General features: G+C 34.6%; 1 protein-coding gene and 2 long non-coding RNA genes across 5 annotated transcripts in view; all 3 read right to left on the minus strand.

Moving 5' to 3' along the window:
* LOC309622564 overlaps window positions 1-26295 on the minus strand; it is an 867398-nt gene that overhangs the window by 557123 nt on the left and 283980 nt on the right. The gene's annotated exons all lie outside the window — the stretch shown is intronic.
* The window catches only part of CCNH (cyclin H), a 339640-nt gene that overhangs the window by 162716 nt on the left and 150629 nt on the right, over window positions 1-26295 (minus strand). The gene's annotated exons all lie outside the window — the stretch shown is intronic.
* Window positions 6585-18953, minus strand: LOC309623446. Its single transcript, XR_014241391.1, has 2 exons — window positions 15764-18953; window positions 6585-13692 (listed from the first exon to the last, which is right to left on the minus strand). It is a non-coding gene; the product is annotated as an uncharacterized lncRNA (long non-coding RNA).

Here is a 26295-nt window from a genome sequence, read left to right on the forward strand (position 1 = left end):
AGCATATAAGTCTTTCACCTCCTTGGTCAGGTTTATTCCTAAGTATTTTACTTTGGGGGGTGTGATTTTGAAAGGTATTGTTTTTTTACATTCCCTTTCTGATATTTCATTGTTAGTGTAAAGAAATGCAGCTGATTTCTGTATGTTAATCTTGTATTCGCCTACCTTGCTGAATTCATTGATCAGTTTTAGTAGTTTTTGTGTGGAGTCTTTAGGGCTTTCTACATATAGAATCATGTCATCTGCATACAATGACAATTTTACCTCTTCCTTTCCAATTTGGATACATTTTATTTCTTTTTCTTGTCTGATTGTTGTGGCTAGGACTTCCAATACTATGTTGAATAGAAGAGGTAAGAGTGGGCATCCTTGTCTTGTTCCAGATTTTAGTGGGAAGGCTTTCAGCTTTTCATCATTGAGTATTATACTGGCTGTGGGTTTGTCATAAATAAGTTTTATTATGTTGAGATACGTCCCCTTTGTACCCACTTTGGTAAGAGTTTTTATCATGAATGGATGTTGAATTTGTCAAATGCTTTTTTTGCATCTATTGAGATGATCATGTGGTTTTTGTCTTTTCTTTTATTTATGTGATGTATCACATTGATTAATTTGCATATATTGAACTTGTGAACTTGCGATGAATCCCATTTGGTTGTGGTGTATGATCTTTTTTATGTGTTGTTGGATTCAGTTTACTAATATTTTGTTGAGAATTTTTGCATCTATATTCATCAAAGATATTGGCCTGTAATTTTCTTTTTTGATGGTGTCTTTGTCTGGTTTTGTTATCAGGGTGATGTTGGCTTCATAGAATGTTGTTAGAAGTGTTATCTCCTGTTCAATTTTTTGGAAGAGTTTGAGAAGGATTGGTATAGTAAGTTCTTCTTTGTATGTTTGGTAGAATTCACCTGTGAAGCCATCTGGTCCTGGAGTTTTTTTTGTAAAGAGTTTTTAAATTACAGATTCTATTTCACCTCTAGTAATCAGTCTGTTCAAATTATCTATTTCTTCTTGATTCAATTTTGGTGGGCTATATGTTTCTAGAAACTTGTCCATTTCCTCTAAGTTGTCAAATTTGTTGGCATATAATTGTTCATAGTACTTCCTATGGTTTTTTGTATTTCTGCGGTATCGGTCGTTATGTCCACTTTTTCATTTCTTATTTTGTTCATTTAGGTTCTCTCTCTTTTCTTCTCAGTAAGCCTGGCCAGAGGTTTGTCAGTCTTGTTTACCCTTTCAAAGAACCAGCTCTTGGTTTATTGATTTTTTTCTATTGTTTTTTAATCTCTATATTATTTATTTCCTCTCTGTTCTTTATTATTTCCTTTCTTCTGCTGACTTTAGGTTTTGTTCCTCTTTTTCTAATTCTTTTAAGTGGTAGGTTAGGTTGTTTGAGATTTTTCTTGTTTTTTGAGGAAGGCCTGTATCGCTATGAACTTCCCTCTAAGAACTGCTTTCACTGCATCCCATAGATTTTGTATGATTGTGTTTTTAATTGTCATTTGTCTCAAGGCATTTTTAAATTTCCTCTTTGACTTCATCATTGACAGTAAATTTCAATTTACCTTGATATCAATCAGCTTTCCTATAAACCAATCAAAAGATATTTTTTAACGTTTGTAGCGAATGAATTTAAAACTCAATAAATTCTTTATTTGGATCATTTAGAATAAGTTGGAAAATTCTTTTTCAAGTGTGCAGATAAAGGAGCTTTATAGGTGCTGTACTTAATCATTTTCAGCCATGATATCCCATAAACATGGAAAATTTTGCAAAGATTTGTATTCAAAATTATCTCCCCATAACACACATTTCTCTCAAAAATAAGTTGATTTTTCACTAACTGCTAAAGTACTATTTTTATCTTTAAGGAACAAATTAAATATAAGCATTTTTTTTCTAAAAAAACTGCTGGGTAAAATACATACTTGGAACAATTGTCTTTTTGTGATGAAAAATGACTTACTCATCTTGGCCTCATCAGTCCTTGGGACCTTTGTGCACTTACTCCAGCAGCTATTGCAGCAACATTCTCTGTGGACTTCAACCAACTTCATGCACATACAAGCTAACAGTGCCTCTCCTCCAACCCTGGGACTCTCTTTTGATGCTGAAGCATAAGATGCCACAGGACTGCTTGGCAGTCATGCAAAAGTCAGAAGTGTGGGGGAATTAAAGCCCTACAGGCTGAACCTTTGTATTAGTTAGGGTTCTCCAGGGAAACAGAATCAATAGTATATATGCATATATAAAATGAGATTTATTATAAGATATTGGCTTATGTGATGATGGGGCTAGGAAGTCCCACAATCTGCTATTTGCAAGCTGAAGACTTAGGAAAGCCATTGGTGCAGTTTGAAAGCCTGAGAGCTGGACACCTGAGTCTGAAGTTTTGAGAGCCAGGATCACCAAGGGCAGTAGAAGATCCATGTCCCATCTCAAGTATGCATTCAGGCAGACAGTAAATTCAACTTTTGGCTGCCTTTTGTTCTTTTTAAACCCTCCACAAATCAGATGGTCCCCCCCAACCCCAACACTGGGGAGGACAATCTGCTTTAATTAGTGCACCAATTCAAATCTAATCTCTTCCAGAAACACCTTCACAGACACACCCAGAAATAATGTTTAACCAGGTGTCTGGACACCCAGTGGCCATATAAGTGGACAGATAACATTAACCATCACAATCTTTGATTAAAAGAAGGAGGCCAGAAGACTATTACTTCCTAATTTGTCCTCCCAAGGGATGATGAAGGGAGGATGAAGTCACTTATACTGTTTCATGGAAGATGATCTCATAGACTGAGCTGTGGCATTCGATACTAATGGTGACAAACTTGATAATGCAACTTTGTATTGGCTCTTTCTCATTCCCTGCCACACTCCCCTTTTCTGTCACATGAGACTATAACACATAAACCCTCCCTTCAGGCTCTGAACCTAAGCTAATATAAATACTTTTCCCTGAGATAAGTTACGAACCTTTTATTGTATAAAATACATTCATGGTAATACCTCTTCTAATTATATACTATTTCAGATAATATAGGAGGTATAACCACCTGATCTATTCAACCAAAAACATATAAACTGCATTATGTGGTAATATGATTTTACACAAACGTGGGTGCCAGTGTAAAATCTTCCACACTGTGGGACTCTTTCCTCAATCATACCTCACATTCTGTAAGTAAAGTGTGAACATCTGTCAGAAGGTCTGATTTTAGTCAGATCCATATATATGGATCTCCAGTTAATCCATATATTAAACATAAGTAAAGTTTAATATCTCTATCTGTATTGAGTTGACTACGCACCCCTTCTTGGGGACATACATCTCACTAGGGAGATAAGTGTTCTAGAAGTTACAGTCAATGTCTCTATTGCAACAGTTACCTCCATGATAGTAGTGAAGTCATTAGTCATCTATTCCTCACAAAGAAAGAGTTATAGCCAAATAGGTGGGAAAAATAATATTCAGAAATTGCCAAAATTAATTTTAATTGCTTCCTGAAATGATACAAGGCAATGCTTTTTAGAGCAGAGGATTATTTTCTTAAACAGTATTTGCTAATTTCTTGCTCAACATCTAAATATAAATTAATTGTTCATTTTGAGATAAATTGTTCTATCAAAGATTTTGTGTATCATCTACCACTAATTTCATATTTTAAGTATAGCTATTAATTCTGAGCCTCAATTAAAAATATTTGGCATTATACCTGGACTTATTCAAATTATATCTCCTCTGATATTAGTCATCTCCTGCCCAACTCATTTATACTTTAGCATTTAAACTGATATTTTCTGTTCTATAAAAAGTAATATTATTATTTCACAAATATTTAAGAATATGTGTTTAGTTCATAATAAGTTTTGCAGACATTAGGGAAAGTTTACCTCAGAAAACAGGCAAAATTCTAACAGCTACATACTGGCTAAAGATCAAAAATCACAGATTAAGTAAATACTGTTGTTTAAAGTTGTAATTTAAATACCAATCATAATTAAGTATATTAAAAGGTTTGATGTCTAACTGAAATAATTGTATTTCAACAGATGACATTTCAATCATAACCTCCAATTAGCAGGAATATTATGTAGATCTTTTAAAAAATGTTCATTTGTTCACTCTCATCTTTCTAGTCTAAGATGACTGCCCTATGCAGCCAGTCATAGTATTGTTTTTACAAGTAATATACCATTCACTATAACATTTATAAAGCAAACAAACATTTTTCAGATTAACTCTTCCAGAAAGATGGTTCATATTTAGGCCACTCTCTTAGCGTGGGTTCGCCGGAAACCATGGCCTGGTAACATCTTATGGGCTATTACTTTATCATAGATTCCAGTTCCAAGGAAGCAAGAGTGAGAAAAATAGGGTGTGAGGCAGAGCGCATTAGGAAGAGTGCATTACCCAGTTGCCATTGTTTGGTATTGAGCACAACTGATTGCTTGTCATAGGACTGTCTTCCAAGATACTATATAAATCACTTCTTCTCCAGACACTCCATACAAGAAGGGAGAAGAATTTACATGCCAGCTCTTACTTCCCATTGGAAGAAGTTCTCTGCACAGGAAATTACTCTGTTGCTCTCCCAAGCTGGGCCTGCCTGGGTTATGAGGGGGTCCTACAGCCTCTTATGATTCAGAGGCAACAGGGAAGTCCTGGTGTAGAAGGTGAGAGGCAAATGACACAGGCTTGAGAAGTGCTGTTGCATTGTAGCCCTGAGGAATTGGTTTTGTGGATGCAGCAGAGCACAGCCTGTAGAGAGTTCATGACAACAGCAGTGGCTGGGGTAAGACAAGAATGTTTGAGGAAGTGCCAAAGAGTTGTCTTATGGAGTTGCCAACTGTGTGTCTATTTTCCTCACTTAAAAAAAAAAATTCAAAAAGTAACACAGACCCAACATAGAAAAGGAATATTTTAGAAGGAAAAACGCAACCAAAAATTACTATTTATGTTTAGTTGAATTCTCTTCCAAAATTGTTGTTTCTTTTTATTGCTTACATAATGGATATCTAACTTTTTCTAAAACTATTTACTTAAGTATCTAAACATACAGTCTCATGGTAAAATTTCAAAAATACAGAAAATTATAGTTACAAGTGAGAAAGCAACCTTCATTTCTCTAGCCTTCTTGCCCCAAACCCTCACCCTTGTCCAAAATAATAGTTTGGTGTAGGATTCTATCAAGCCATTTTCTATATATATATATATATATATATATATATATATATATATACACACACACACACACACACACACACACACATATATACACATATGTATACACACATATATATACATATATACACACATATATATACACATAGTGTATAAATTATACACTTTATTTTTTAATAAGTAAGATTTTATGTACATAAATAGTCTGTGATCTGCATTATTCAATTACATCTTTGATATATTTCCATGTTAGAATACCTCAAAATATGCCAATTTTTTAATAGTTTTAAAGTATTACATAGTATGAATACATGTAATGAATGTAGCAGTAACATTTTAATGAATATTTGTGAAGTTTTCATTTTTTCACCATTGCAAAAAATTCTCAGTGAACATTTTTGTATGTGTGTCTTTATACACATTATTTTTAAGAGTATGGGTTCTGATAAATCACCTGGGTTCAAATCCCAGCTCTCCTACTTCCTAACTCTGTGTGACCATGGACACGTGGAAAACCCCTCTGGTCCTCAGTTTTCTCATTTGTAGAATAAACAATAGTAGTATTTACTTGATAGATAGTTGTTGTGAGAATAAGTTTGGAGCATTCAGAAAATCTCTAGCACATTGGAAGCATCCAATTTGTGTTAGCTATTATTATATGCAAGTATTTCTGTAGATACGTTTCTTAAGTAGGATGGATAGTTAAAGGGTATATGCATTATACCTTTGTATAGATTACTGCCAAGTTACCCTACAAAAAAGCAGTACCAATTTAAACTGCCATTAACAATGTATGAGAGTGCCCAAGTCCATACATCTTGTCAGTATTGGATATTACCACTTTTAATTTTTGTCAGTGTAATGAATAAAAAAATACTTTATTCTTGCATATTCCTGATTACTGGTAAACTTGATCATGTTTTCATAGCTGTTAGTCATTTATACTTCTTCTGTGAATTGCTTGTTCATATCCTTTGGCCATGTTTACATTGGGTTGTCTTGATCTTATTTATTTGTGGGTCTTTTTTATATAATATAGATATTAAAAATTGATGTGTATAGTGCAAATATTTCTCTGCAGTCAGTGGTTTGTCTTTTAAGGGTTTTTTTATGGTTTCCTTTATCTTGCAGACATTTTAATTTTATGTGCTCAAATCTACCAACATTTCCATTATGGTTTCTGATTTCTGGGTCTGGCTTAGTGAAGATTTCCCTATGTAAAAATTATGAAAATAGTTTCTTATATTTTCTTCTAATATATTTATATTCATTGGTTTTATTTAATGCTAATTTGTCTTGAAATTTTTTGTGTGTATGGACTAAGCTTCAAGATTTTTAATTGTTTCACTGATCTATTCATATATTCACATAAACAATTCCTCACTTCTGCTTTTCCTTCACTGTTTTTTAAATTTTTAAAATACTTTTTTGTTTTTACTGAAGTATATTTGATTTACAATATTGCATTAGTTTCAAGTATACAGCATAGTGATTCATTTTTTTGCAGATTATATTCCATTACTAGTTATTACAAGATATTGAATATAATTCTCTGTGCTATACAGTAAATCCTTGTTGCTTATCTATTGATATTTTATGTTTAGTAGTTTGTATCTGTTTATCCCATACTCTTAATTTGTCTGTCCACATTTCCCTCTCCCCTTTGGTAACCGTAAGTTTGTCTGTGAGTCTTTCTGTTTTGTATATAGATTTATTTATATTATTTTTTAGATTCCACATATAAGGGATATCATATAGTATTTGTCTTTGTCTGACTGATTTCACTAGGCATAATATTCTCTAGGTCCATCTGTGTTGCTGCAACGGCAATATTTCATTCTTTATTATGGCTGAGTAATATTTTGTTTTATATATATATGTATATATATACATTTATATATATATACCACAACCTCTTAAGCCAATTGTCTGTTGATGGGCACTTGGGTGACTTCTTATTAAAATGATACATTCTCAATATAAAAAGTTTAAACAGTAAGGAAAGTTGAAATAAAAACATCACCCCAGTTCCCACTGTCAAGAAATTTTCATTGAGTGCCTACTTTGTACACTGAACTAGACACTGAAGACCTAGCAGTGAATAAATCTAATAAATTTTCCTGCCCTCATGGTGCTTATATTCTAGAGGGTCAAAAATCATATTTAACATTGGAATAAAAATCATCCCAGACATCTCTTTACACAAATATATATAAAGGAGAGAATAGTTTGATAGAGAGAAGAAATATGTTATAATGGGATGACACAGGCTGTTTCAAATAAAAATATTAAAGTTAATTTTACTGGAATTTACCAAAGGTGAAAGGTCCTAAAGTGACTGAAACAATTAACATCAGATAAATGTTTCTTGATCTCCAAAGATTAAGGGTTTTTTGAATCACTCTAGCTTGAGGAAATATTAAAATCATTGAGTTTGAAGTCACTGTGTATTCTTTTAATTCCTTGTTTTAATTTTAGCCATTTGTTGATTGACTCCCTGATAATAAATAGAGGAAACCAGCATGCTTAAAAGCTTCCTCCTGTCTCCTTTTTATCATCTCCCAATCCTATTGGTATTTATTCCATCAGTTTGAATAATATCTACCCTCTGTCCTCTGACATAATATCCACATTGCTTAGTCTTAGTTCTATATTTAAATGGATTTAATATTCACTAGAGTCCTTTTATCACAATTTCCCCATTCCTGAGTTGTATTGTAATTTTTTTTTTTTTTTTTTTTTTTGGTTTGGCTGGATTTATTTGAATCACAACTCTTCCCTGGGTCTCCAGCCTGCCAGCCCTACCTGCAGGTTTGGATTTGCCAAACCTGCACAATTGTGTGAGCTAATTTATTTAAAAGTTCTCTCTCTTTCTCTTTTTATGTATATATCCTGTTGATTCTGTTTCTCTGGAGAATCCTGATTACTAAGTAGTAGGAATTCTTTCATTATTTTCTTCTCATAAATATTTCATGGTTATTCTCATATTCCAAATGAAATTAAAAGTTATCTTGTGAATTTCCATAAGAAATACTATTAGAATTTTTAATTGGATTACATTAAATTTGTATATTAATTTTTAAATAATTGATATTGTTACAAAAATTATTTTTTCCCTCCAGAAATAAGGCAAATCTTCCCAGTGTTTCAGAGCTTTATGTATGTTCTTCCAAAAGTTTTGTAACTTTCTTCATAGAAATTATACACATTCTCTTCTTTACTTTTATTCTCAAATCATAAATATTTCAAGCATACTGTCAAATATGCAGAATAGTATAACAACCATTTACTCAGAATTCAGATGTAAACAATATAAATGTATTCCCATGCTTGTTTTAAATTTTTATTTAAAAAAATAAAACATTGGAATACACTTGCTACTCCTTTGGTAGTTGTCCCCAAATTCCATTTCCTTCACAACATTACTAATCACTAGTCTGAAGTTGATATTCCTTCTTACCCATATTTTATGCTTTCTAGATAAATATGGGAGCCTAAACAATAGGAAAATTAGTTTGTGTGTTAAAATTTATATAAAAGGTTTGATATATTATGTATATTATACTTTTGTAACTTGTTCTTTTGATTCAAAAATACATTTTTGAGAAATATCTGTAATGATACATATAGGTCTAGTTCACTTATTTAACCTGATCTATATCATTCTACTGTGTAAATATTAAAAAATGTATTATTTGTTCATTAAGGGACAATTAGATTATTTGCAGTGTTTTATGATCAATGTTGCATTGTGGACCTTATGCATATCTCCTCGTACACATGTGCAAGATTTCCTATAGGATATAAAATAGATACCCAATTTCCAGTTTTTAGGATAAGAACATGTTCAGCTTTACTATATATTGACAAATTGCTCACCAATGCAGTTTGCCAAATAGGGTTGTTATCCAGCCAAACTTAAGTCAACTCTCCCATGCAATAAAGCCAATCTACTGACACCAGGTTGTGGTGAAGGAAAGTGCAGCGTTTATTGCAGGGCACCAAGCAAGGAGTACAAGGAGCTAGTGCTTAAAAGACCCGAACTCTCCTATGGCTTTCAGGGAAAGGATTTTAAAGACAGGGTGAGGGAGAGGGGTTGTGGGGTGCATGATCAGCTCGCGGACATTCTGATTGGTTAGTGGTGAGGTAGTCTGGAGTCAGTATCATCAGCCTTCTGGTTCCAACCCGTCTGGGGCCTATGTGCTTGTGGGCAGCACACAGTTAAATTCTTCCACCTGGTGGGGGTTTCAGTATCTGCAAAACAGCTCAGAGGACATGGCTCAGAATATTATCTATAGCCCTTGAGGGGGAACTAAAGGTCTTGCTTGACTGTTTCCCTTTCTTTCTGCATTTTCTCAATTCTCTGATTAAAATTATTTTTTGGAACTTGGGGAAGGCCTAGGAGGCTAAAGTTTTTCTGCAAACAACAGACAGGTAGAGGAAATGGGGAGGGGTGGGGTCCTGTCCTGGGAAGGCCCCATAGGGTCCTGCTCAGTTACAGTATGGCATTTGGCTGCATGTGTAAAAGAACGTAACTATAGCAACTGAAATGTTTGCAAATCTCTTTGTCTTTTATTCTTGGTGACAGGATAGTTGCCACAGCTCCAACCATCATTTTTAAGTACAAATAAGGAGGTAGAGTGGATAGGACAGAGACAGCAAAAGTTTGCACAGAAACAACCCCAAAATATTTCTCCTTATGTCTCATTGGCCAGAAAAGTTTCATACTGAGCTGCTATCTGCAAGGATGGCTGAGAGAGAGGGGAAAAGTCATGTCTGGGTCAGACTAGTCATGAGTCATCATTGGGACCACACCTCTTTTTGTTCTGGACAATATTGTGCATTTATTCTTTAGGAAGAAAGAGGGATGGATATTGGATAGGCAGTTAACAGTGTCTGCTATAGTAGTTTTTCAAATTCATGCTTTTATTAGCAACTTTTTGGTTTTGTTTGATTTAGGGGTATGTATGTGTGTGTGTGTTTTACGTGCTAACACTTTAAGGCTTTTTTTTTTCTAGTTAATTCAAGTTTTGTATATCTGTTCTGTATTATAGGTAAACTCAATTGTTCACACTGGCATTTTTCTGATACTAAAATAGTTGAGCATTTTTTCATATGTTTATTAGCCATCTGGGTCTCTTCTGTGAACTATGTTTATGTCTCTTTTGTTATTCTTCATCTGTTTGAGGAGCTCTTTATGTAGTCTAGACATGAAGTATTTTATAAATTGTATACATTGTAAATATAACAAGTCTGTGACTAATCTTTCAATTTTATTTTGATGTCTTTATTGGAACATAGATTATTCATTTAATGTTATCAAATTGTCAATATTTTCCTTTTTGTGCCTGGTTTATGAAATCCTTCCCTATCCTAAAGTCATAAATTCTCCTATATTGTTCTAAAACTTTTAAAGTTTTACTCTTTACATTTAAATTTCATTCATCTGGATTATATTCTCAGAAATAGTGTAAGGCAGAGATTTTATTTTTTCCCATGTGGTAAACAGTTATCCCAGCATCATTTATTGAGTAGGGGTTTTTTTGTTGTTGTTTTTTGGGGGGTTTTTTAGCCCTGAATTGTAATGTCATGCCTGTCATATACCAAGTTCTCACATATGTGTGTCTGTTCCTATCTCTGGGTTTTGTTTTATTGGTCTATAAATTTATTCATGAAACAACACAGCTTTACTAACTTAACTTTAGGATATCAATATTTAGTAGGGCAATATCAGTGACACATTTATGCATTGCATGGGAAAACATTAAGTCATCGTATAAACCTCATTAACAGCTGACATACAGATATTCTATTGATTTCGGTACCTTGCTCTTATATTCAGGAACTCTGCTTAACTGTCATATTAGTTCTAGTTGTTTGGTTGTAGATATTATTGGATTTCTGTACAAATAATCTTCGAGTAATAAATATTTGATTCTTCTTAATTCATACAACTGTTATTTCTTTCTTATTTTATTTCACTGGTTAGAAACTCCAGAGCAATGATGATTACTGGTGGAGATAATAGGTATTATTTGCTCATTCCTAATACTAATGGGAATGTTATAATGCTCAAACATTAATCCTGGGATAAACCATCCTCAACCATAATGTATTTTTTAAAATACTTGTTTGATTCAATTGGTCAACACTTTAAGATATTTGCTTGTGTACTCATAACGGAGGTTAAGCTATCAGTTTTCTTTCTCTTACTTGCTTTTCCAGTTCTGGTACCTAAAATACATTAACCCCATAAAAGCAGCTGTAGAATTTCCCTCTTTTTCTACTTTTTAAAAATTTTTCTGCACAAAAAAAGAATTTTTCTGTCCTCTGAAGTATTGGTAAAGCCTGCCTGTAAGATTTTCTGGACTTGGTGCCTTTATTTGCGATAGATTTTTGTCTGCTAACTCACTTTCTCTGGTGGTTGTTTCATCAGATACAAGTTTATTCCTTTTGAGTTAATTTAGGTAATCTAAATTTTTATAGAAAATTTTCCATTTGAGTTAGTCTTAAAATTTATTTTTATAAAATTTAACATATAATTTTCTTATGATCTTGGTATTTTAATTTGTACTATACCTGTAATTATTTTATTTCTATTCTTAATATTATTTATTAATGTCCTTTCTTTGCATTATTGATCATTCTTTCTGACGGTCTTTTATTTTTATTACTCTTTGGGAAGATCCAGCTTTTGGTTTATAGATCAATGTACTTAGTCAAGGACCCAATCATCTTTCTTCTTGTGGCATACAATCTTCATCATGTGGTCTCCACGGTCACCCCAAAACGGGAACAGAAAATGGAGGATGGGGCACATAAATTATTTCTGTGTGCCGGACTAGGAGTGGCATAGGTCATTTCTGTCCACATCACCCCAACCCAAGTGTAAGACATCTGAGAAATGTATTTGAACGGCTGGTCCGGAAAAAAAGGAGAAAAGGAACGTTATGTGACCATTTCACTCTTAGTTCTACATGAAGAATATACTCATCTTCTCCCCAGGGAAGACAACCCAAAGTGCCTTCCAGTCAGTGCATTCTAAGTCCAAAATATCCGAGGAATGTGCAGTCTTCTCCAATACGTGACTATTTGGCTTCTCCTAAAATGGAATCCTATGAATGAAAGACAAGCTTATCTTCACCACCACTCCCAAACACACAAACACACATCTAATATAAAATAATGGATCACAAACAGGATAACTGTGATTAAAAACTCTGATCGGTATGGGGGAAAGTGGAAGACATGTAGCAATACATAATGCATATCTGTCTTCAATAACAGATCTCAAATATCACTGCACAATGGAAGAGTCTGAAAGGTCACACATCAAAAGAGTTAATATATCAGACCTAGAAGTGGCAAATGTCACTTGGATATATTCCATTGGCTAAAATTCAGCTACACTGTTCTAATAAAATTATAAGAAGCCTATGGAAGGATTTTAGCTGCGTGCCAAAAAAGAAGAGAAGAAAATGAATATTGATAAGCTCCAGCAGTCCTTGTCTTCACAGTGAATTGATCCTTTTATCATTAAGTAGTCAGCTTCTTTAACCCTAATAGTGATATAGCTATAAAGTGTTTTTTCTAATATCAATATTACTCTGCCAGATTTATTTTGGTTTCTTTGTGTAACCTTTTTCACCCCATTATTATCACCTCATTACTTTCAATTTGCTGAGATTATTATGTTTTAGGTGTGTTTCTTAAAAAAAAGAGTATAGCTTAAACTTAGATTTTTAAAAATCTAGTCTGAGAATCTCTGTATTTTTCAGGTGAAGTTAATCCATTTTCATTTTTACAAGTTTGGTGCTAGGAAACAAATATCTTCAAAGGATAAAACTGTCTTTTAAGATTTATTGCAAAATAAAGACAGTTATCAGGAAAAAAACCTAGTTTACCACTTGCAGACCCTCCTTAAAAGAAATGCTAAAGTATATGGGATGCAAGAAGCAATCTCTGTGTTTTAAAAAATGTGGTAAACATGTTGATAAATCTTATTAAGCACCGTAAAAAATGACTAATCTTAGAGTGCTTAAAAACAAGGAGGACTTAAAATACAGTATAACTAAATATAGGAGTGGGATATCAAGCTTAAAATATTTCAAAGTAGTTGACTTTGGAGGGAACAGAAGAGAAATATTTGTGGAAACTGTGGGCTACAGGAATAGGTTTGGCAACTACTAATAAAGAGAGAAGAAAGTCACAGGAGTATTTTTGAATGAAGCACTTTCTCTAGCAGAACATGAATCAAAGTAATTCTAGGTAATATAGCAAGGTAGGCTAACAGCTCTGAAGAAAGAACTCAAAGTGTACAATGGCTCAAACACAATAAAACTTTATTTTTCTCTCAGTAAACAGACCAAGACAGCTGCAGGTTCCTGGGTGGAGATGAAAGGGATTCTGCTCCATACAATCATTCAGGGACCCAGGTAGAAGAAGGCTTTTCCATATCTTTCACAAATAACTTCCAAGGTCACCTTGAGCATCAACATCTATCCAGTGAGGAGGAAAGGAGCATGTTGTGCTTTTCTCAATGCATCATAGCAGGAGGCAATGATGCTGATGTGTCTCAAAGTAACATCATCAGTATGAGATGTGTCAGCATCATGAGCCTCCTGCTATGATGCAATGTGAAGGGCACATCACTTCCATGGTGAACTTGCCAAAAATGCCTAACCTGAATGTAATCCTAAGGAGACATCAGATAAACCCAAACTGAGTCACATTCTTCAAAATATGTGACTTGTACTCTTCAAAAGTGTCAAGGTCATCAGAGACAAGGAAAGACTGAGGATCTCTCAGACTGGAGGAGACCAAGGAGACGTGACAACTAAATGTAATGTGTGATCAATTAATGACATTTTAATAAGATCTATAGATTAATTAATAGTTATTAATTTCCTGCTCTATAATCGTCCTGTGATGTTAACATTTGAACTACCTAGGTGAAGTAAATACAGAAATTCTTTGTAATATTTAATAAGTTCTTATAATCCTGAAATTTTTTTCAAAATGAAAAAAAATTTTTAATGAATAAGCAGATTAAGTCCCATCATGCTTCCACACAGATGGACAGCTGTTGTCTGACATAAAAAGTATTGTGAAGCCCACTCAGGTGCTACTACTCTTTGTTTTTCATCCTATATCTAGAGTATCATTAGATTAGCTGCACCCGTGTAATTTTTTTAAATAACTAGGGTGACCCCTACCCTTTCTGGAGTGTAGCTAACACACACATTTACCTGAGAATATGTGTTTAATCCCCCACAGTCCTGCAATAGCAGGCATCCAGATCACAAATCTAACGTGTTTGGAAGTTCCCACACTCTCACAGTTATGCCTCTGGTATTCCTCTCAGGCTCATTAGTGTCTGGAGAGACAGGGAAGTCCAGTCTGCCTCCAAGCATTAGCTATAGAAGAGTGCAGTATAGAAGCTGGGTGACGCCTTGGGTTTTCTAATGCCTCAGATTCTAAGGTCATATTGTCTCCAGCAATCTTGACTGGTCCTAATCCAGGATTATATTCAGTTAACAGAATTTTTACCTGAACTAATCAGGGTCCTTTGAGTTAAAGGACATGGAACAGTTGAGATTAGGGATAGAGTGGACCAGTGCTGTTGAGCCCAAGATGAAATGGGAACACATCGTTTTCTGTATAAGTGATACAAGCTCAGAGAGGAGGCAATAGTGAAGACTCTCAGGTGGAAAGGATGGGCTACAAGAAAAGAGTTGGCAACTGTTCTCATTTATTAAAACAGAAAATCAGAAGTGTATTCTCTGATGGGGCACTTTGTCTAGGGTACTGAATTTAGTTAAGGTAGACTAAACTGACTAAGACCTGTAATAAGTTGACCCCAAATTTATAATGGTTCAAACATAATGGAAATTTGTTTCTCTCATACATAAACAGACCAAGGCAGCTGAAGATTTTTAGGTGGCATTGGGGTTTATTTGCCCCACCACAGTCATTCAGCACTTCAAACTGTAGCAGACTTTGCCAACTTCCACTTATGCCTTCCAAGATCATCCTTTAGCAAGTGAAAGAGGAAAGGAGAATGTAGGATCACATGGACCTGGTCTAAAAATGACACACCACACTTTCTTAGATTCCACTGGCTAGAATGCAGTCTTATGGACATACCTAAATGAAAGGAATGCTGGGTAGTGCTTAGTGGTTTGTCCTGGAATAAAAGAAAAAGGTCGTAGTGAGCAGAGGTTGTGCCTGTGCCAAAGACTCCCATACACGCATATGCTTTGTAAACAACTAAATTTTTAACATTTCTTTCTAGGCGCAATATATATATATATATATGTATATATCAGAGTCTTTGTTCTCTAGAAAACTACAGGGATTATAGATGTTGGGATACTGGAAGCATTCTGTTTACTCCTACTCTTCCTAAGGTATAGCTTTTTTTTATGACAGATGGGGAGGAGGTCAGACAAAGTATGAAACGTGTAGTCCTTAAGAGAGTTGTTCTCTCTTAGAAGAAGAACAGACCACGAGAGGGTATTGGTGTTGCGTTGGATTGCAAACCCCCCAAAGTTGGTTCCTCTTCACTACCTTTTTCAAATTCATCCTTCCTATCCTTCTGTAATGAACTTGGATGTTGTGTGAAGTATTTTAAGCATCATGAAATCAATGTGAAGCATTCATCCCTTGCAAGATCCATCAGATTCCCTTTGTTTTGTAGTTGCTCCTTTTGATTTCTTTCAGTTGACACTAAGAGAGACAAAGCAAAGAAATTCATGCAAAGAAATGTCTATGAAACAATGCAAACCCTTCACCACTTTTGGAAAGAAGATGAATACAATTTTTTAATAATGCTAACCCCCAAGCATTATCTTTATAAACGAAATACAGCGTGCTGTAGTAAGAATACAGGCAAATTATGGGCTGTCTATATATTAAGATACTAAATGGAAACAAATTCATTTTTGCAACTATAGCCACTCTCTCTCTTGACTGTTCTATTCTTTAATCCAAAAGTGTATTGGATTCAGAATTAAAAGACTCAGTTCTAGTTCCTGTTCTGCCACTTAGTAACTTGAATTTTGGCAATCTAATTTCTCTCTATAATTTATTCATCTGTAAAATGGGGATAACAAGAACTGCTTTGCCTCACCAGGGTGTTATGAAGTAGAAATGAAATACAATGTATGACAACCTTATAAATCACTATACAGATTACATTTTTACATGATCACTAATGGTCTTAGGGTCAGAGTGACAAGGATCTGATCCAGGGTGTTTTCTTATTTCTGACATTACCTCATGCTCTTGGCCATGGTTGTTGACCTTCAGGGCATTGTGCCAGAGATACCTTTTTGTGTTTTTATTCCGTTCCTGGTTTCCTGCTAGGATGTGTTTTTTTACTTCTGTTTTTTAAGCAGAATTTCATTCTTTAGCAAATACCCTTCAGTTGATTGTAGTTTTTATTTTTATACTACCAGAGCTCTGTCATTTGTAAATCTATTTTATTAAATTTAAAAATCAACTCATTTCAAAATGGTTAAATAATTTTAAAAGACTAATAGAAATACTCCAAAGGTTTTGCAAAAAAAAAAAAAAAAAAAAAAGGAAATCCATTGCTGCATCTTAATTACAAAAAATTTTTGACAAAATTTGGTTAATATGAAAAGAAAACATTATGATGAAGGAAACGACTAAATTTCATATGATCAATGGTAATACATAAAAATATGTACATATATCTAATTATTTATTATAAGGAAAAAAATATATGAAAAAGCAGTAAGTTTTCCATGCCCACAAATGTTCCTTTATTTTCAGATCACTGCTGCAAAGTTACTGGTTTACTCAGACTTTCCCTAGGAAACAGTCACCATCTGCCTGATTAGTCTGTTTCCTTGGTATCCTGCCCATTCTAGCTATTTAAGTTTCTGCTCTATTTCGAGAAATGTACTCATTAGGATGGTCACATCTGTTATCATTTGAAAAGAAGTACACATATTCAAAAAACATATAATAGAGCCTTGATATTTTATTAACTATAAACAGGAAAATCTCCTTTCAACTATCTTACCCTTAAGTGCTAACAAAGGATGGCATGATCTCTAAGGTCCCGCTCTCAAATTCCATGAATCTGAAATAAAAAAGGAGTGCTCAAATAGTAAAATGACAACTTATACATTTTCATTATGTACATATTTATAAGCACATTAAAAAATACCATCTATTAAAATTATTTGACTGAATACTAGCAGAGAATAACATGTAAAACACCTATATTGGCCTATTCTGATGACAATTTATATCTGGTTATCTCCTAAAGCTTCTGAGATGATAACATACTAGTATCTTACATATATATATATATATATGCTAAACTTTCTAGAAATGTATGCTTCACATTCTTCATGTGGTATGGTATTTTTATATTGTTTTCCTCTAATGTGTCCCATGTAATTGGCCACATAGTAAATATCTGACTCTTAGTTAGAATTCTTAGATGGCCTTCCAAGATTCCCGGCCCCTGATGTACACATATCTTCTTCCACTTATTCAGTCAAAAACCATGTGTTGGTGTGAAGGGATTTTAACAGATGTAATTAATGTCCCAAATCAATTGACTTTAAGATAGGGAAACCACCCTGGTGGGCTGGACCTGATCATATGAGTCTTTAATAACAGAGTGTTTCTCTGCTGATCACAGAAGAGGAAGTCAGAGAGACACATTTTGACTGGTCTACAAGATGGCAAAAGCCAGCTGTGCATAAGGCCATGTAGCAGGGAATGGTGGGCAGCTTCTAGGAGCTAAGAGCAGCCCACAGCTGAAGGCCAGCAAGAAAGCAGGGTCCTCAGTCCTGCAACCACAAGGGGTTGAATTCTGTCAACCACCTGAATGAGCTTGGATGAGAACCTGAGCCCCAGATAAGAAGTGCAGGCTCAGGCAACACCTTGACTTCAGCCCAGTGAGACCCTAAGCAGAGAATCCTGTCATGTCGTGCCTGGACTTCTGACCTATAGAACTTACAAGTTCCCTTTGATCTGGCCACTCTTATGACCTCCTTTTTTTTTTTTTTTTTAATCAAGAAAGAAGATCTACCACCCTTGGCAGATATATTTTGAGCAATTTTATATGTAGTAATTGGGAAGAAAAGTCAAGGAACATGTTATGAAAGTGACAACATGGTACAACGAAAAACATTAATAAAACATCAAGGCAGAAGGAAGAGTTGTTAAACAACATTCTGATAGGGATATGTTTCCCCTTGTCTTGACCACTGATTACGAGAAGATTTTCTTAATTGAATTATTTAAATATAACAATGCCTAGTTGAGTTCTTTAACTGTGATTTTTTTTTTTTTTTTTTTTGGCTGTGTTGGGTCTTCGTTGCTGTGCACAGGCTTTCTGTAGTTGTGGTGAGCGGGGGCTACTCTTAGTTGCGGTGTACAGGCTTCTCATTGCAGTGGCTTCTCTTGTTGTGGGGCATGGGCTCTAGGCTGCACGGGCTTCAGTAGTTGTGGCACACGGGCGTAGTTGTGGCTCGCAGGCTCTAGAGCACAGGCTCAGTAGTTGTGGTGCCTGGGCTTAGTTGCTCCTTGGCATGTGGGATTTTCCTGGACCAGGAATGGAACCCGTGTCCCCTGCATTGGCAGGCGGATTCCTAACCACTGCACCATCAGGGAAGTCCTACCTGTGATTTTTTTAAAGGAAAAAAAGATTTGTTAAGGATTTCTATTCTATACAGAATAATAATTATATTCCATTAAACAGTTAATGTAAGTATATATATACTTTATTTAACAGTATGTATTATATATATATATATATATATATATATATATATATATATATATATATATGAATAAAGCATATTGACTATAAAGGCTAGTCAATGGGGTCCTCATCAATAAAATACTGAAAGCTGTCATTAAGGACAGGTAAAGAATAATTTTTGTTCTGGTCTCTAAATTCCTCTTTTTGTACCATTGGTCTTCCATTGTTTCACTTTCAGTTAACTTCCTATCTTGATCCTATCTTTCATTATACAGAAATACAAACTGCTCTGGTTTTATTAGAATAAGTTCAATAGTTGAAGAAAGAGTGTTTGGGGTGTAACTGGAGCTGTTATTCAGTTATTTATGCTCTATTTAACAATATCTGTTCTGATTGGTTGCTATCCATGCATTACTAGTAGTTAAATACATTGACTGCACTTACTTGGATATTAGTACCTTCAAATAAGCCTAGCCTAAAAAGGTAGGTTATGAAAATAATATGACATATATGAAAGTACTTTGAAAAAAGTTAAAAATATCATGTAAAACAAGATATTACTATTATTGCACTTAAATGTATTATGTTGTCCCATAGTTCCAGAAAACTTACTTACCTTTCACTTTGAGGAAGTTTAGGATTAAAACAGCTTTGCTTTAGAGATCCTGAAATGGAACTAAAATATCCCTGTCATGATATCAGAACAAAGTGGACATAAAGGCAAGAAGTATTGTTAGAGATAAAGGGGAAATTTTATAACAATAAAGGGATTCATCCACTGGAAAAATATCATATTCTAAATCTGTATGCACCTAAGAATATATATTTAAAATATATAAAGCAAAAATTGACAAATCTCAAAGGAGAAATATACAAAGCCACAAACATAATAGGACACTAATAAAACTCTCTCAAGAGTCAATAAAAAGAGAAGATAGACTATCACTGTGGGTATAGAAAATCTAAACAACACAATGAACAAATTTGAACTAATCAGCATAGATAGAGCACTGCATCCAACAATGTCAGAATACAAATTCTTTTCAAGTGCCTATGAAATAAAATAAATAAAAGGCACAAAGATCATAAATAAATAAAACTGCTGCTGTTTGCAGATGATATGATTGTGTACACAGAATATCCAAAAGACAACATACCAAAATTAATCTCAGATGAATTGTAGAGCTAAATGTGAAAGGTAAATTATAAAGCTTCTAGAAGAAAACATAGAAGAATATCTTCATGTCTTTGGAGTAGGCAAAGGTTTCTTAAATGGGACACAAAAGATGATAAACTAAAAGAAAAAAAGATGTTCGGCCTTCTTTAAAGCTTAAAATTTTTATTTACCAAAAGACATCATTAAGAAAGTAAAAAGGCAAGCTATAGCATGGAAAAATGTATTTGCTGTTTATATGTTTAACAAATACCTCATATCTAGAATACATAAAGAACTTATACAAATAAAAAAGAAAATGACTGATAATCCAATAGGTAACTGAATAAAAGACTTGATAAAGCACTTCACCAAAGATATTTCCAAATAGCAATAAAATGTGAAGAAGGTGAACAACTTAAATACTTGTCAGGGTAATGCAAATTAAAACCATAAAGTGACAACACTCTATGTCACCAACATTGTTAAAATTAAAAAGAGACAATATCAAGTGCTGGTGAGGATGCAGAACAACTGGAACACATACATGCTGTGAAGAGTGTAAATTGGAGCAACCACTTTAGAAATGTTTGGCAGCATCTACTAAAACTGAATATATGCATACCATATGTTCTAGGAATTCCACCTCTTGGCATAAACTCAACAGAAATGCATATACATGTTCAACAAAAGACGTGGGTAAAATGTAACATCACTATCTATAATAGCCAGAAACTGGAAACAAGCCAAATGTCCATCTACAGTGGAATCAATAATTGTATGTTCATACCATGGAGTAATATATGGCAATAAAAATGAATGAACAACAACTACAACAACATGAATGAATAGCACAAACAAAATGCTGAGTAAAAGAATCCAGATATTAAAGAGAATATACTCTATAATTCTATTGACACAAGTGTAAAACAGGCAAAATGAATCTGTGGTGTTGGATTCAAGTTAGTGGTTACCACTGGGATAAAGGGTGTAGGAACTGGAAAGGGATTTCTAAGATTCTATCATTGTTCTATTTATCGACCTTGTCACAGGTTACTTGAGAGTGCTCATTCTGTGAAAGTCAACTGAGCAGTACAGTTATTTGTATACTTCTATGCATATGTTATATGTCAGTAATATTTTATTAAAAAGCAAAACTACAATACCATCCATCTCACCAGCAAAAAACCTCAACAGAATAGCATTTCACTTACCTGTCTCTGTGTACCTGAAAATGTAGATTAACTGAAAATTAAACTTAAAATCTTGTTAAGCTGGGAAATGCAAATCAAAACCACAATAAGATATCATCCTCAGATGATACCAGTCAGAATGGCTTTCATCAAAAAGAACCCAAAGAACAAATGTCGGTGAGGGTGAGGAGAAAAAAGAACCTTCATACACTATTGGTGGGGGGAATGTAAATTGATACAGCCACTGTGGAAAACATTATGGAGGTTTCTCAAAAAACTAAAAATAGAACTACATGTAACCTGGCAATTCCACTCCTGAGTATATATCCCCAAGAAACAAAAAAAAAAACAACCCACTAATTTAAAAAGATACATATACCCCAGTGTTCATAGCAGCATTATTTACAATTGCCAAGATATGGAAGCAATCTAAGTGTCCAACAGATGAATGGATAAAGAAGATGTGGTACATATATACAATGGACTACTACTCAGCCATTAAAAAAGAATGAAACTTTGCCATTTGTAATATGGATGGACTTGGAGGGCATTATGCTAAGTGAAATAAGCCAGACAGAGGAAGACAATACTGTATGATATCCCTTATATGTGGAATCTAAAAAATAAAACAAACTAGTGAATATAACAAAAAGGAAACAGACCCACAGATATAGAGAACAAACTAGTGGTTACCAGTGGGGAGAGGAAAGCAGGGAGGGGAAATATAGTGGTAGGGGATTAAGAGGTACAAACTATTAGGTATAAAATAAGCTACAAGGATATATTGTACAACACAGGGAATATAGCCAATATTTTATAATAACTATAAATGGAGTATAATCTTTAAAAATGGTGAGTCACTGTATTGTACACCTGTAACTTATATAATATTGTACAACTATATACGTCAATAAAAAAATAAAAATAATAAAAAATTAAAATATACTCAATAACTATTAGAAAATTTTAAAAAAGATTGTTAAGCCTATTGCTAAAACTACAGATAAAACTATATAAGCACTAAATATTCATTTGAAATCAAAAAGCATGCTACTAATCTATAGATATCACACACACACACACACACACATTTTCACTTCTCGGCCATTGCAGGACCGAGTTCCCTGCTTTTTTGCTGGCTGTCAGCAAGATGATTGTTTGTAACTAATTAATATCTGGACATTAATTTGTACTTTAAACATGTGACTAAAGGCATTATCAATCAAATTATGTGATTAACAAATATTGAAGAGAAGGTTATGGTTTGTCAGTGATAATTAATCTTCTAATAGGATGTTCTAAAAAATTAAAATGATAGTAATCCAGAGGCAATTCAACTACTAATCTATGCCAGAGGCCATAAAGTCTAAGGTTTGGATAACTAAGGACAAAGAAATATATAAACTGGGGTAATGAGTGCCCCAAAATTTCAAAAGTAGGATAATGAAACTAACATTTAATATGCAAGATAAAGAAGCTGGTGGATTATAATAGAGTTATAGGTGCTGTGTTAGTTTTCTATTATTGCATAACGAATTGTCACAAATTTTGCAGCTTAAAAAAGGCACAAACTTTTTGTCATGGTTTCCATGGGTCAGAAGTCAAGGTATGAGTTAACTGCGTCCTCAACTCAGGCTCTGACCTGGGTGTCAGATGGAGTTCTGATCACGTATGAAGCTCTGGAATCCTCTTCCAAGCTCACTGGTTATTGGCAGAATTCATTTTCTTGCCATTGCAGGACCGAGTTCCCTGCTTTTTTGCTGGCTGTCAGCTGGGACCTGTTCTCAGCTTCTAGAGGCTGCCCACCGTCCCCTACCACATGGTTCTCTCCACAATATGGCAATTCTTCAAGGTCAGAAGGAGAATTTGTCCCTTCAGTCAGCTTAGGTGGAGTCGTATACAATATAACCTAATCAAGGGAGTAACTATCCTGTCATAGTCACAGGTCCTGCCCATACTCGAGAGGAGGGTCTGTATACCAGGGAATGTGGATCCTAAGGGTCGTTTTAGAATCCTGCTTACATAGGCGCACATTAATCACACATGAATTTCCAACATAAGGAGCAAATTTAATAAACCACTCTGTCATGATGTGAAGATTAGAAAAGAATGTGAGAGACATATTTAAAGAATGAGGAAGAGGACGAGAAATAGTGATGGCTCAAAGTTAAAAACTACATAGGTAAAACAACGCAAACATAAAATGATATAAATTAAACATTATTGTCCTAAAGTACAGTATACAATTTTAAAATGGAAAGAAACCCATTTGGGTTACCAATATGTGTACTTTTTACCCTAAAATAGTTCAGTTTAAGAGAAATAACCCATGCAAGGATGTTTTTGAATTTTTCTAATATCTTACAAAAAGGATAACTCTTGAGATCATTCACAAAAAAATAGGATGAATTTTGTTGTAGCTAACATATCTGTGAAACATAAACTGTCATTGAATTTGTTTAATAACTACAAGCATTTACACGTATCTTAAATTGCAGTCAACATTTCTAAAATAAAATGCAGCATTTTCTTCCCTGAAACTCCTGTTCCTTCCTAATTTATCTATTCGCATTCATGGCATCACCATCCTCCCAGTCACTAATAATAGAAACTTCAAAGTTATCTTCCATGCCCTTGCCTACCTTATCCCCATAACAAATAGAGTCACTAAGTTATATCATTCCCCTCATTCATTAAATAAACATTTACCAAGGACCTGCTATCTTTAGGCACCATGCCAGGCATCAAAACTGGCCCAATGAGAAAGTCATAACTCCTGCTTCTAGGACCTCAGGGCCCAGTATAGTGGTTTTACAATGTTTCCTTTAATTCCCATTGCCACTGCTCCTGCTTTATGTCAAAAACCTCCGGACTAGTTGCCTTGCCTCTAAATTCTCCTTTTATCTAGTTTGCTCTGCGTACTGCTGCCAGATGAATCATTCATTCTTCAGTGGCCCCTCTGTTAGGCACTTGTCTAAATGCTAAGACTACAGCAGTGAAGAAGACAACCAAAGTCCCTGCCCTCAGGGAGCATATGTTCTAGCAAGTAGGAAGGTACATATGTACAAGAGTGTATCATATAATATCGGAGAGCCACAATTACTCTATAGAGTCTCCTTCACTGTGTCACCCCATCTCAATCTTCATTTGCTTTTAATGCTTAAAAAATAAGTCCTTAACTTTTAGGGCCTTCCTCAATGTGCTTTTTCCTCCTTCTCACTGCTCCTTTTTACAAATCATCCCCATTAGTTAGGCTAGCCTTCTGACTTCATTTTACAGCTTACAAGCCCATGCCTACATTTCCTCCCTCTCTTCTGGCTTCCTTCTTCCCTCTGCTTAATTCTACCTAAACATTCTCTCATTCATTACAAAATCTTTCCTGACTGATTCAACTCAAGGTGCTTTCCCTCTCCTGACCTACCCATAGTATTAAAGCTCATATTTTCTGGTAATATTGTTAGTTGCTTTTTTGCAAGTATATATGTTTCATATTTCCACCAGGTCTCCGTCTCCTTGAGGGTAAGAACTGTTTCTTTTGTGTCTCAGAATCTTCAATACTAATTTTAATGAAGATACAAATGAACATTTCTGTCTTTCAGAATTAATCTCCTATCCAATACATAGTCCCTTTAGACAGTAGTCATTGTCAGATAATTAAATCATTTATATATAATTTTTCCTCACAAAAATGGAGGGGTACTTCATGTAAAGAAAAAAATTACAATCACTAATACAAAAATAGAAATTTGTGGGAAAAAAGTCTTGAAAATTCCTATAGAAAGTCTATAAAAATAACAAGACCTCTGTGTCCAACCTATTTTTGTATTCCCCAGAGTGCATTCTTTCCAGAATTTTGTCATCTCCAAAGCACCATCACTTTGACACCCTAGTCACTCACCCCATAATAACTATCTATATTGAGCACTAACTATGCTCCAGACACTGTTCTAAGCATTTTATGAATATTGTCTTCAAATCTTACACTCATCCTAAGATATCCACTATTACCGCCAAGTCACATAAAGACAGACTTCTGTTACCAGCAATATGGCAATCTATATCTGAAAAACCTCCAAAAGAACACACCAAAAAATGCATGATAAAATATAAGAAGCCTCCTTTTAAACACATAACTGAGCTTGCAACAAAGTAGAGGAAATCCCTAGAGGTCAAACGTGAAGAGAAAACTAAAAACTATAGCTCAAAGTGTGAACTGATGGTGGGGTTGTCTGAGGGAGGGCACAGGAATGGTTCTCACTCACTATAAGCACAGATATGGGGGGGACAAGAATTGGACCAGGCAGGGTTGGGGGTTAGAACTGATCCTCTGCAAAAAGATGGAGTCACTGCCATCCAGGAAAAGGGTGATGTAGAAAAAATTAACCCAGTAACACTAAGAGACAGAAAAGCATGTCATCTCCCTGCATTCTGCGTGAGAAAATAGTCTCCCCAGAATTTACCTCAGAACAGCACTCAGATTTGAGATTAGAATTTTTACTCTCTGTAGGGCCTGGAAAACTTTCAGCCAAGAAATTCCCAGCCTCGGTGCCAACTCCCTGCCTCTTATTTGTCTAAGGCCCACTCTCCTCTCTCTGTGTGTCCATTAATATCAAAGCTAATAATACTCATAGGGGGACTTGCAGAAGCGAACACCGAATCAGTCTATAAAATTTCTCTATCCTTGGTAATATTCTTTGCTTTGGAATCTATTTTATCTGGTATTAACATAGCCACTCCAACCTTCTTTCCTTTGGTTAGTGTTAGCATTATATATATATTTTTCTGTCCTTTTACCTTACAACTGTCTTGTTATTTAAAGTGGGCTTTTTGTAGATAGTGCATAGTTAGGTCTTGCTTTTTATCCAATCTGTCAATCTCTGCCTTTTATTGTAATTAGGGTGCTTAGAGTTGAGGAGACACTACAGGTCTCTAGAACTCTCTCTCTATGCAGCTCTCTCCTCCTTGATACTGTGCTGTATAAATTCCAGTCTCCTTGGCCTTTTCA

This window comes from Balaenoptera borealis (genome assembly GCF_965194805.1).
Source record: "Balaenoptera borealis genome assembly, chromosome: 2".
Classification (NCBI taxonomy): Eukaryota; Metazoa; Chordata; class Mammalia; order Artiodactyla; family Balaenopteridae; genus Balaenoptera; species Balaenoptera borealis.